This window comes from Heteronotia binoei, chromosome 2 (assembly GCF_032191835.1).
Source record: "Heteronotia binoei isolate CCM8104 ecotype False Entrance Well chromosome 2, APGP_CSIRO_Hbin_v1, whole genome shotgun sequence".
Taxonomy (NCBI): Eukaryota; Metazoa; Chordata; class Lepidosauria; order Squamata; family Gekkonidae; genus Heteronotia; species Heteronotia binoei.
In genome coordinates this window covers 41,020,167-41,033,288 of record NC_083224.1, presented here as the reverse complement: position 1 = coordinate 41,033,288, position 13,122 = coordinate 41,020,167, and the positions used below count along the sequence as shown (strand labels likewise).

At 45.9% G+C, this 13,122-nt stretch overlaps 1 protein-coding gene across 3 annotated transcripts in view; it reads right to left on the bottom strand.

The window, feature by feature from the left end:
* The window catches only part of SULF2 (sulfatase 2), a 448,960-nt gene that overhangs the window by 150,598 nt on the left and 285,240 nt on the right, over window positions 1–13,122 (bottom strand). Inside the window, exon 1 of one of the 3 annotated variants that reach the window (XM_060230835.1) lies at window positions 11,077–11,253. The exons of the other annotated variants lie outside the window; for them this stretch is intronic. The gene's annotated coding sequence lies outside the window, so the exon portion shown is untranslated. Of the gene's footprint in view, window positions 1–11,076; window positions 11,254–13,122 lie in introns of those variants that run through there. 3 annotated transcript variants of the gene reach the window in all.

The following is a 13,122-nucleotide window of genomic DNA, read 5'->3' as shown; positions in this document are numbered from 1 at the left end:
ATGGCTATTCTAGGACACAGACAGTATTCCCTCTAAGCTGAGTTAGTGTGAGCTAGCTCACAGTATTTTAGCCTCTGGCTCACACATTTTTTTTCTTCGCTCAAAAAAAATGGCCCCAGAGCAAACTAATTTGTACAGTAGCTCACAAAGTAGAATTTCTGCTCACAAAATTTCACAGCTTAGAGGGAACACTGGACACAGAGCCAGCCACAAAACTTCTGCTGCAACTAACCTTCAGTCACTCATAGTCACACAATACAGTGAACAATGAAGATCCTTGTGTTATGGTGGCAGTTGCTGTCAAAGCAATGTTCTTAGAAACCTGCACAGCCAACTAATTCCCTAATAACCAATCAGGAGCCTTGTTGGGTCCCACCTGGTTCCACCCATTCTCTAAATTCATTTATCAAGCACCAGGAAAGGTGCTGGTGGGTGCCCTTGGGCCCACTGGTACCATGTTGCAGACCCTGAGTTAGCTTCTTAGAGAGCCAGTTTGGTCTAGTGGTTAAGTGTGCGGACTCTTATCTGGGAGAACTGGGTTTGATTCCCCACTCCTCCACTTGCACCTGCTGGAATGGCCTTGGGTCGGCCATAGCTATCGCAGACTTGTCCTTGAAAGGGCAGCTGCTGTGAGAGCCCTCTCAGCTCCACCCACCTCACAGGGTGTCTGGTATTGGTATTGGATTTATATCCCGCCCTCCACTCCGAAAAGTCTCAGAGCGGCCCACAATCTCCTTTACCTTCCTCCCCCACAACAGACACCCTGTGAGGTGGGTGGGGCTGGAGAGGGCTCTCACAGCAGCTGTCCTTTCAAGGACAACCTCTGCCAGAGCTATGGCTGACCCAAGGCCATGCTAGCAGGTGCAAGTGGAGGAGTGGGAAATCAAACCTGGTTCTCCCAGATAAGAGTCTGCACACTTAACCACTACACCAAACTGGCTCTCCTGTGGGGGGAGAAGATAATAGGAGATTGTAAGCTGCTCTGAGTCTCTGCTTCAGAGAGAAGGGTGGGGTATAAATCTGCAGTTGTCTTCTTGGATGTTCTTTATGTCATTATTGTTTGTTCCTCATTAATTCAATAAAATGTTGTTGGGATAGCTTTTTCTTGTTTTGCCATTTGAATGGGTTAAAGGGTAAAGACTTTGAACTCTCTGGCAGTTTAAACTTCAACCACATTTCCTTGTAGGTTTTATGGCCGATAGGAAATGATAACCAGAACAAATCTTTTTCAAAAGAAAAATATGCAAGTCATAGGATGTCATGCGACCTCACATGAATTTGCCTACTAATTTTTTTTTCTTTCAACCTTTATCACTGTTAGTAGGGTTGCCTTGAATTTCTGTTGCCTTTAAAACAAAAGTGCAGGCCTACTGAGAGATTTCACATTTTTGATAAAATGCTTGTTTGCAGAATTTCTTGTACGTTATTTCTCAAATGGTTTTACTTACAGTTTCTTATGGATGTTTACAGCTGTAAAATTACAGTTATTTGTGAGCAACATACAAGCAGTGTGTTCGCTTTCAAAAATCTTTTACCAAAATAATTACTTTTCGGCTTACTTTCCCTACACAGATGTTTAAACTATTTTCACACATTACTTCTCTGTCATTATCAAAATAAGTACTCTACGTAAGTACCCTTTGCAATGAACTGAAAGCCTGCAATCAGAATGTGTTTTGCACGTAATAACCAGGTAGGCTGGGAAGAATTTTTTTTAAAAAAATGAAATAACCTATTTGCTCCTGAAATGAGTGCTTGAACATGGCAGAGATACACTGCTGCTAACTCCACATAAGCTGTGAAATGTAATTAACAGCTCGACATTGTTCACAGAAGAGACACTGGAAGAAGTACTCACATTCAGAGTGGACAAGATACTATTTGTGGGGGGGGGGGGGGAGGATCACAGTTGAGTTCTTGCCAAATTATTAAGTGAGCATGGCGAAAGCAAGGCAAAAAGAGCAAGGGACAACTCACACAGTAAAACTGCCAAGCCAAGAATGCTGAACAGGACCACTGCATCCCTTTGGCATGTGGCAAAGTACTAGTATAATTGCTCTGCAACGTGCCAGACTTGCTGTTCGACTGATATCATAATGAGCTCCACTGCTCAGTTTCTGGAAGATCAGTCTTTTGGATTATTGTTGGCATGACCACCATTGTTTAAATTAACCTCAAGTTTCCTCTGGCATCCTCAGCGGTGGCTATGTGCAATGGTCCACCAGACACACAGAAAGTTGCTCAATGCACCCAAAAAGCCCTACTTAACATGGCACAAGGCAGACGCTTGTGAATGCTACAGATGTTAGAACAGTACAAGCAGCAGCTGTCACATTTGTTATCATGAGATTGCCACTCCATTCCCTCCACAGCAAATGGTGAGGCCAGGGGTTGGGGATTTTCCAGTGGGCTGTGGGAGGAAGCCAGCATGCCTTAGCATGCCCATGCGACATGGCACAGTGGTACATGAAGAAGCCCATGCAACATGGCATAGTGGTACATGAAGAGGCTGCTTTAAGGCATCATCACATTGCCACCTGCCTCTTTGACAGATACAGCATTTCTCTAGATACAGCACCTAACAACCCTTCCAACTTTTCAGAATAGGCACAAGGCTTGCTGCTTTTAGGGCCCAGCTGAGATTTTTTTGCCTTTCTGGCCCATTTGGCTACAAGCTGGGGGGGGGGGGGTGTCATTGAATCACAGAGTTGGAAGGGGCCATTCAGGTCAGCTAGTCCAACCTCCTGCTCAATGCAGGATAACCCTTGAGCATCCCTGACAAGTGTTGGCCAAGCCGCTCCTTAATGACTGCCAGTGAGGAAGAGCTCATCACCTCCCTTGGCAGTTGAATCCACTGCTGAACAACTCTTACTGTAAAAGTTTTTCCAAATATCCAGCTGGTGCCTTCCTACTCTTAATTTACACTCATTATTGCGAGTCCTATCATCTGCTGTCAACAGGAACACTCTTTGCCCTCCTCTAAGCAGCTGCCTCTCAAATACTTAAAAAGAGCAACCTTGTCCCACCCCCCACCCCCAAGCACCTCTCCTCTGGGCTGAACATTCCCAAGTCCCTCAGCCTTTCCTCACAGGGCTTGGTCTCCAGGCCCCCGATCATCCTCATCACTCTCCTCTGCACATGCTCCATTCTGTCTACATCCTTTTTGAAGTATTTTGAACATTCCAGGTGCAGCCCGACCAATGCAGTGTACAACTTGCAATTTGGATGTCATGCCTCTGCTGATACACCTACCCAACTGTGAAGATCATGAAAATAGACTTTCCCAGGCCATGGTCTATTGGTTGCCTTAGGTATCATATTTTTTTCTTTCTAGTGGTGATATCAGTAAAGTAAAGTGTTTTAAGTTCTAAAGCTTTGGTCAGCACATTAAGGCATCATCTGAAGGATGAAGGAAGAGTTCCTCACACCAGGAAATGGTACAATACCTACACCATGGTCCCAAAGACTTCCCAGCTATGGAAAACAGACATTTATATTTATATACATGGCATACCTCCCTTGAGCATCAATGTTTGGCAAGGATGAGTCCAGATGGTATACAATTTGACGGCTCAGGACTTGGAGCTAGAATAGCCTCACTCAGAATACTGGGAGACATTGAAACAGGAGACCTGACTGAGGGCTGACTGGGAGGCATTGAAACAGGAGACCTGACTCTTCTACATCTCATTAGTTGCTGATGAATACGGGGTGTTTTGCCTCTGGCCACTGCAGGTCTTTATTTTGCTGTGAAACAAATGAAGCTGGTCCTTGATTATCCCAGTTAATGGTGCTGGCTCCTCTCAGATCATGTCCACCTGCCATCAACATACAGTTGCATGGTTGGAGTAGTTTAGATTGTAAAGCGAACAAATTACAAGGCAAATTCAGTATGTCCAGTTCTCCAGGGACATAGTTGTGCCACATTATCAGTCCATCAGTTCAGTTTTGTAAATTGTTCTGAAAAAGGGCAACTTGCCAGGTTGGATTTTGGTACTACTTTGACATCAGCAGTTAATTAAAAAGAATCCAAGGATTACAATTAAGCAAGGATGCATGTAACCATCTCTCTTCACAGTTAATAATGATCGTGAGTCGACACTGTACATCACAGAATTTGCAGTCTTTGCAAACCCACACCTTCTTATTATAGATGAGGGAAAACAGTAATCTGTTCCATTTTTTCTAAGAAAAAAGTATGGCTCATCTCTTCTTCAGAATTACCAATGCAAACGTGGCAAAGCTTGATGATTCCTTGTTCATGTTCAAGCCCAACCATGATTCCAGGAGTCTGCTTTTAATAAGAACTGGTTGGACCATGTTAAACTCTGCAACTGGCTCCAGTATAATGCTGCTTTGTAAGCACCAGCCTCTTACTGAAAAGGATTTGTTGAAGAGTGTGGCAGGGCTGTGGATTCACAGGCTGGAGCTGGATAGTATCAATTCTCATGGTTCAGAAGAACTGGAAACAGTGAAGCTGTGTACATGAATGAGCTATGAAAACAATACAATGCCTAAGAGGAAATGTTTAAGGAACTGGGAACACCGGATTAAGGGGAATGGAAACATGCTGCCATTCTTCAAACATTTAAGTGGAAGGACAATAACAGGGATTAGATTCTTCACCCCACCTCACTCAGTTCCTCTCCTTACTACAGCCACCATCCCACATGGCTTTTGTACAGGTAGTACTCATGATGCCCAGCATAAATTTGGTGGTCAAAGGGGACCTCCTCTTCTCTCCCCCTACGACTTGGCTACAGTGATCCATGCAATGACCACTTCCAGATTGGACTACTGTAATTCACATGGTTACCCTTGAAGCTGACCCAGAAACTCTAACTCAGGGGTGTGAAACATGCCCCTGAGCAACTTGCTGTCATCTGCTTCATTCTCCCTCTCTCTTGCTTCCTTCTGCATCACAGCTTGCTTTGCCAGACTTGCTCAGTCACGCAGAAGCTACAGAGCAAAACCTCTATTTTCTCCATTGGTGGAGGCTCCTTCCTTGGGGAGGGAGAGCTTGCTTTGCCAGGCTCTCTCAATTGTACAGCACAGCTACTGAGTCAAGCCTCTCTTTCTTCTATTGGCTGAAGCTCCTTCCCTTCTGGCCCCCTAGGGAAGGAAGGAAAGAGCTAGAGAAGGGGTAGGGAATGTTGGCTCTCCAGATGTTTTTTGCCTACAACTCCCATCAGCCCCAGCCAGCATGGCCAATGGCTGGGGCTGATGGGAGCTGTATGCAAAACACATCTTGAGAGCCAACGTTACCTACCCCTAGTGTTTCCTTTGCCCAGTTTCCTGGATCCCATAGGAGAGATACAAAGAAAGCACCTTTAAGACCAACAAGTGCTAATGTTTTAAGTTTTTTTTTAAAAAAACTTAAGTGTTTGTCTGTGTCCTTTATAAAGCTGATATCTCTACCTAATCTTAAATAGGTACACACATGGCCTGGCCCAACAAGGTCTCGTTTATGTCAGATTCGGGCCTCATAACAAATGAGTTTGACACCCCTGCTCTAGCTGGTCTAGAATGTAGTGGCACATGTTCTTACTGGAACACCTTCAAGAATACACATTCAACCAGTGCTCCACCAGCTGTACTGGCTCTGGGTGCAGTACCAAATCAAGTTCAAGATGCTGGTTCTAACCTTTAAAGCCCTCTGTAGTTGCCATATCTACAGGACCATCTCCTCCTGATATGTCCCCCAAGAGCGTTATGTTCAATGGATCAGCGTTTTCCACTGATTCCCATCCCATGCTAAGCTTCAATCAGAGCCAGAGCCTTCTTGGCTCTGGCACCAGCCTGGTGGAACACTCTCCCAATATCTGGGTCATGGCACCTGATACGGTTCTGAAGGGCCTGCAAAATGGAGATGTTCCACCAGGCCCATGGTTGAGGCTGCACCAATTCCATCTGCATAGGCCTTCCCCTGCTTTGTTCTTGTTTAACCATCTGTTGTACTATCATCCTAACATTCACATGAAGATGTACCAAGCCATGTTAAATTATTGGCAGCCATCTGATTGACCAGTTTAACTGTTGTAATAAATTGGGTTTTAATATGTGGATTTATTGTTTTAATGTTACCTGCTGGTACCTGTTGTTACCTGCCCTGAGCCCTGATGTGCAGGGAAGGGTGGGCTATAAGCCAAATATAATAAATAAAAAAACTGTAAGAACGCTGGTCAGGACAAAACATGAGAAACAACTTCCTAACTCTAGAGCAGTTTAGCAATGGAACAAGCTGCACAATGATACTGCTGAGAACTCCTGGAAATGTTATTTTGTCATGGGTGCTAAGGAGACTAAAGACTGGACAGGGTCAGTGTTCTACTGCCTTCAGTCATGAAACCATTTCCATATTGATCTCTCTTCTTAGGAACACTGGAATGTACAAGATGTTCTCTGGTGTCATATGAGCACCAGCAAGGCCCCTTTGTTCTGTGACAACAAAGAATGCACCTAAAATGTCTAATACTGTTTAGCAAAGGAAAACTATTGTAACAGAAGAGTAATTCAAGAATTGAACTATGCATTTCATGGAACTTTCCAGCCATTACTGATATGAACATATGAAGCTGCCTTATACTGAATCAGACCCTTGGTCCATCAAAGTCAGTATTGTCTTCTCAGACTGGCAGCGGCTCTCCAGGGTCTCAAGCTGAGGTTTTTCACACCTATTTGCCTGGACCCTTTTTTGGAGATGCCGGGGATTGAACCTGGGACCTTCTGCTTCCCAAGCAGATGCTCTACCACTGAGCCACCGTCCCTCCCCTAAACTAACAAACTTCTGAGGAACCAATGTTTTGCAGGAATGGTTTAAAAAAACTGACTGGATGCAACCAGACTAGGTATGTTCCCTATTAAATATCTTATGCATTGAGTAAGGAACATTAAAAATTTGTTTCAGGGACTTTTCTATAGTGTTGAAAAGTGTCTCTCTACTTTTTTGGAGAAATGTTCGCAAAAAATGTTCACCCAATTGTTGCTTTTTCTTTCTCTCTGCCTTAGTGATGTCATCAGAGAAACAAGATATGTAGTGTTGGTGACATGATCCCATTCATTACATGATCCCCAACTAGCTGAGATGTCCATAAGATTAACCCAAAAAAGAGGAAACGCAGCAACAGCAACCAGGAGAACAATAAATGGTAGGAGATATAACAATGCCATCAAACAGGATCAAAGAAAGTGTGACCATTCGCACAAGCAATAATTTTAGGGCTTTTTTCTTCATGCCAATCAATTAAATAGCTATTTTCAGAAACTGATAACAGGAACATATCCAGTTTTATTATATTATCAGAAGCTTCACTTTTTCAGAAGTGATCATAAGAAGGTCTTCAGAATTGTATTGGTAATAGAAACTTGTTCTGCAAAAATCAAATGGTGTTTCCATAACATCCCTGTAGAACACCACCATCAACTCTTCTGTTAATTTAGCTGCACAACTGTTGGACACTTAGTTACTAGTGACATCTGTAGCCATATTTACATGTTACCATTATTATTATTTTTTTTTGAAACATGTACAGTAGGGTTTTTTGGAACACGTTTGATCCTTTTGAATTTTTTTGGGAACATGTACAGGAACCTAGTACCTCATAGGAGTGTTGTAATGGAGGAAGCATTTGCTGATTTCTAGAATTTATAAGTAAACTGAACCTTGGAGGGAGGGTTAAGTGTTTTGAACTGGAAGAATCACAATTTGAGGCAACTAAGGTAGAAAGAATAAGGCAAAACAAAGTATTGGTAAGGAGACATGAGAAAGAACTAGGGAAAACAGAAGACATGCTGACTTGGGGGTATAGTTCATTGGTGTGGAAATTATGGCACGCCAGGCATTGGAAACTGAGTTACTGTTACCTTGCCTACTAGAAATGTACACTGCAACCCTAAGTAAAGTTAGAAATCCACTGAAGTAAAGGAGCTTAAGAAGGGTACATCTTGACTTAGGACAGACCTACTGACAAAGCATTTGTCATACATATATTTGTTATGTCATTCAATCATGTGATCTTCCCTCTCTAGTAGCAAACAAACCAAATGCCACATGCAAGAGGGGAGAGGCAAGAAATTTTGGATTTGCTATTTTTTGTTTTAACCAAAAATGTTCTTAAACTATTATTGTAAGACACCTTGAACCACAAGGACGGGCAGGATATGAATGTTGTAAAAATATATAAACTGGTTAACTATGGTACATAATTAAACTTTTTTACTCAACAGAGCATTAGACAAGAGTATAAAAACAGATTTCCACCATGAATTCCCACCCCCACCCCTTTTCTGGCTCCAGCTCTGGAAACCAAACTGTACAACTCTCTCTAAACACTAGGGGCTGCAACCCTATGCTTCTTTAGTCAGATGCAAGACCCTTTTAATTTGAATGAAGGTTACCTAGGATAGGGATCCAAGGGAAATGTAATTTAGTTAATGCCCTAAAAATGGAAGGAAAAGACAGGAAACAATACACTTGGAAATACAGCCTAGCACACAGAATTTCACACCTGTCAGAGGTGCAGAACAGCTGTACATTGCAACAGGTGCACTATTAGAGTGGACTAAAGAATGCAATTCATTTTCCATTCACAATGATGCAAATTTCATGCTGAGAATTAATTCCTTAGCAACCATTAAGGTAAAATAGTGGTCACTATTTTTTGTGTTTTTTTCAATTGAGCTATATGTCTGTGTATGCTTTACTCTCCCTAGCAATTCACTTTTGTACATTTGCTCGAATACAAAATTCTTTCAAATCAGGTGCAATCCAGCTCCATGAAAACCAAATGGCCAGTTAACTCAGTGGGTGCCTTGGCCAACAGCACTAACACACGCACCTCTGCAAAGGCTGCATATTGTATTTTTATCAACTCAATATACAATTTCATTTCACCATTTCGTTGTATGGCTCCTTGGATGCCTACAAACAGGAATGGAGGCTCATCTTTCAAATCACTTCTTCACACTGTAGCCTTTCTATAGTGGGGCTTCTTTTCCTGAGAGACTAATCCTAAAGTAAGACAAAAATAAACCTCCCCTGCCAAGCCATTGCTAACCTTGACAGCTGAAGGTTATCCCAACAGCACAAATGTGCATACCTTTGACGTTGGAAAAAAGGGGGGAAATTATACCCTTTGTATAAATGTCTTGAGTTTCCATCAGAAGAGAAGAAACTGTTCTAGGTACTTATTTGAACATTAAATTACATATCTTGGGAAGTGGGTAGATATGAATTTCTGAAGACTGCAGGTAGTAAAGGTAACAACCAAAATTTACATTCCTCTCCCTTATAGGTGGAAACACGTCTTCCTTCCTAATATGCTCCATACATATATTATCTTTATTATCAGAAGTCTTTTTCATTTAAACTTAAAACCCTGAGTAAAGAAGATCACAATCTTAAGTAGAGTTTCTGAAACCAATATTAACTGACAAACATGTTACTTACTTAACAAGCAAACATAGCTGAGAGACTTTTTTGTTCCTAGATGCCAAAGTTATAGAGCACCTTGTTTGTTATATCTCAGCAGAATGGGAAAAGCTCATCCCTCTCTGCTCAAGCCATTCTGATCCCTCACCTGAAAGACCTCAGGATTTCTTCCAGTAGTGCCCAAGAAAAAGCAAAACTCTGAATGCTAAAACAAGCTGGGTGAGTAAAGTTTCTATACTGTATGCATACATAAGACACACTTGAGAATCCAAACTTCCCATAATAAAAAACATGAATGAAGCCAAATGGTTCTGAAATAAGGGATTATACTTCCAATGAGGCGGTGACAGCAAGTATTTAGAAGGTAATCTTCAAAAATAAGGATGATCCATTAAAAACGCAACAACTTTGTGCATGTAAAGTGCAGTTGAATTGCACCCCCTCACTGGGTTTTCAAGGTAAGAGAGTCAAAAGAGGTGGTTTGCCACTGCCTTCCTCTGCATAGCAACCCCATATTTCCTTGCTGATCTCCCACCCAAGTATGAACCAGGGGTGACCCTGCTTAGATTCACTCCACCTAATCCGACAGGTCAGGTCCCAACAACTGTGTCCTGCTACTTCCCATCCCACCCAAAGGCTCTGCTTTCATAGCAAAGGGCACACAAGGAAACAGTCTTTTTCATCCATTCAAGCCAGTCTAATTGAGGGGTTCTCTCCCACCTCACACACCTTCATGATCCTGAGGAATGTGGCAGCTGCTTAGGAAAGCTCAAGTGCCCAGGCAGAAAGGAAACCTGTCTGCAGGATGTCATAGCACTTCGCCGGTCGGTCCCTCGTTGCTACAGCAGTTTTCTACTACCTCGATGGTGACACCGAACTATCAAAATCCGCGCACGTGTGAACGCAGACCCGGGAAAGAACCTCGTCCTCCAGCGCGTCTTAAGGACACGCCAGCGTGCCCGTTTCCCATTCGTGCATCGAGGCGTGACTCGCGCGAGTGCTCAACACCCCGAGTTCGATACCGCGTCCCCCGGCGCTGGCAGCTCCAACGCGCGACACTTCGCTGCACTAGACCACAAGCCACAAAGCGTCCGAAGTGCACGGGGGAAGTGGACCGGCAGCATCAATTAGGCAAGGAGGCATTTCTCCCTCCCCCCCGCTTTCCCTAAACACCGAGCAACTTGCTAACTAAAGCATTAGCCGTTGCTTTGCAATCTGTTTCCCTTCCACCGGACCTCGCCTCCCTCCGCGCACAGACCGGCAAAGTTGGCGGCAGCCCTTCCGCCGAAGGACTCGCCTGCAGACAGACGCCCCTTCCCCGCGTCCCGCCCCCCCCCCTCGGGGACTCAGGCCCGCAATGCCCGGCAGGAGGGGAGCGGCGGTGGCGACGCCTTTTTGCAGCCCGAGGGCGCCAGCAACCCGCACCAGCGAAGCGCCGGCCAGGACTTCAGGGAGCCCTTCCTCAGCAAGGCGGCCCGCCCCGCATGGCAGCGAGGGCTCCTCCTGGGCGGCGCCCCCTTCCTCTTCGCCCTCCTGCAGGGCTGCCCGTCTCCCGTTAGGCGGCTCCCTCGCCCTCCTCCGCGGCGCCTGCCCGCCCGCCCGCCGCTCGCTCTGCCCTTCTCGTCCTCCGGCCGCCCGCAGCTCACCTGCCCGGAGCGCAAGGCGCAGCAGCAACATGTCCCTCGGCGGCCCCGACTCAGGAGCAGCTCGCCTTCCCCGCCGCGGCGGTGGCCAGTGCTGCAGCCGCCGGCGAGCTCGGCCGGACGCCCCGGCATCGCATCGTCTCCTGCCCAGCCGCAGGCTACCCCCCGGGCGCCGCCTCCCCGCCCGAGAGGGAGAGAGAGGGAGAGGGCGCGCTGGGCGGCTCTCGCTGTCTCTGTGCCGCGGCCGGCTGCTGCTGCCCTGGGCCGGCTTAAGGAGCGAGCGCGGCGCCCAGTGCGGAGCGCGGGCAAGGAGGAACGAGGCGCTCTCCCCGCGGCTGCTGCGCAGCAGAGAAGGGCAGAAAGCGATTAAGCCCCGGCGAAAGGCAGTGGCTGGGTCCCATTTCAAAACAGAGCGGGGAGGAGGAGGAGGAGGAGGAGAGGGGGGAGGAGGAGGAGGAGAGGGAGCGAGCGGAGAGAGCCGCGCTTGCTTTCAGCGTTGTGGTGCTTTTTTTTTTTTTTTCGCTCTCTCTCTCTCTGGGTAAGTTAATTCATTTCTAGGAGGATCCTCCTCCTCTCCAACCTTGACGCAATCCCCGAGCGGCTCGGAGGGGGTGGAAACCTGTTCCACCGGCCCCCGGCATTTGTTCAAAGTCCAAGGAAAGCAGCAGCAGGAGCGGCGGCAGCCCGAAGTCTTTGGCCCTCCAGAGCTCTTTTTTAAAACTTTTTTTTTAAAACTTAGGGCGACTCGGTGGGGTTTCCAAGGCAAAAGACCTTCAGAGGTGATTTGCCATTGCCTCCCTCTCGTGCCAACCCTGGTAGTCCTTGGAGGTCTCCCATCCAAATACCAACGAGGGGCAGCCTTGCTTTGGGCTACCCGGAGCTTTAGGTGACCCAAAACGCACCTGGGTGCAACGCCCGAATCCCAGGCAATCCACGTAAGGTTTGCCCGAGTGCCTCCGGCAAGCAAGGGCATCGTCCCTCCACTAGCAAAGGAAGTGTTGCTGGGGCAAATGCAGGCAAACCATCCCTTCAACCCAATCCTGATTTTGCAAAGTAAAATGCCCCAGGAGATGACGTTGTGGCTAAAAGCGTCTGCCTGGCAGAGGCTCTCCCTTCGTTGAGAAGGAGAGGGAGTTTCCTGCTTTGGGCTGGGAGAAAATCTGACTGCTTGCTTGTCTAACTTGCTTAGGGGTCTTTGTGCAGATGCTTTTTTGGACATCTGTGGTAGGTGGTAAAAGATAAAGGGGGGCGCGGAAAAGGGCTGCAAATTTTTGTTTCATTTGCAGAAAACAATAACAATCTAGTTTCCCTATCACTGGAAACCCTGTCTTATTTTAACTCTGATTTATTTTTCAAGGGATGCCTGACTTTTCTTGGGTTGAGAAAAAGTTAGGCTCCATTTGTGTTTTTGCCCCATGTGGGACCTAATTATGAAACCTAAGTATAAACTCCTCTGGGAAGAGAGCGAGTGCTGCAGTAATACAAGACTGGGCCTGATCCTGACTGGAGCCTCTGGGTCCTGGCAACAGCACTGAACATAAAACAATGGAGAAGGTGTGGTCCTGCACCTAAAGCACCGCGCTTGGAACTGGGAAGATCTACAATGAGATACAGCAGCATTTGTCAGGCTGAATTCACTATCAGTAAATGCATTTATGAGGCCATAAAATATATGCAGCCCAGGCAAAGTTAAGCACTTTTAAAGTCCCATTCATTTCAATAGGAAGGTTGAGCACAAGCTTATGTCTCTCCCAATGCCCACAAAATATTGTAAAACAGTTAAACTGAGCTAGATCACCTACAACAGCGGTCGCCAACCTTTTTGGCACCAGGGACCGGTTTTGTGGAAGACAGTTTTTCCACAGACCGTGTGTGTACATATGAACGTATGAAGCTGCCTTATACTGAATCAGACCCTCAGTCCATCAAAGTCAGTATTGTCTTCTCAGACTGGCAGCGGCTCTCCAGGGTCTCAAGCTGAGGTTTTTCACACCTATTTGCCTGGACCCTTTTTTGGAGATGCCAGGGATTGAACCTGGGACCTTCTGC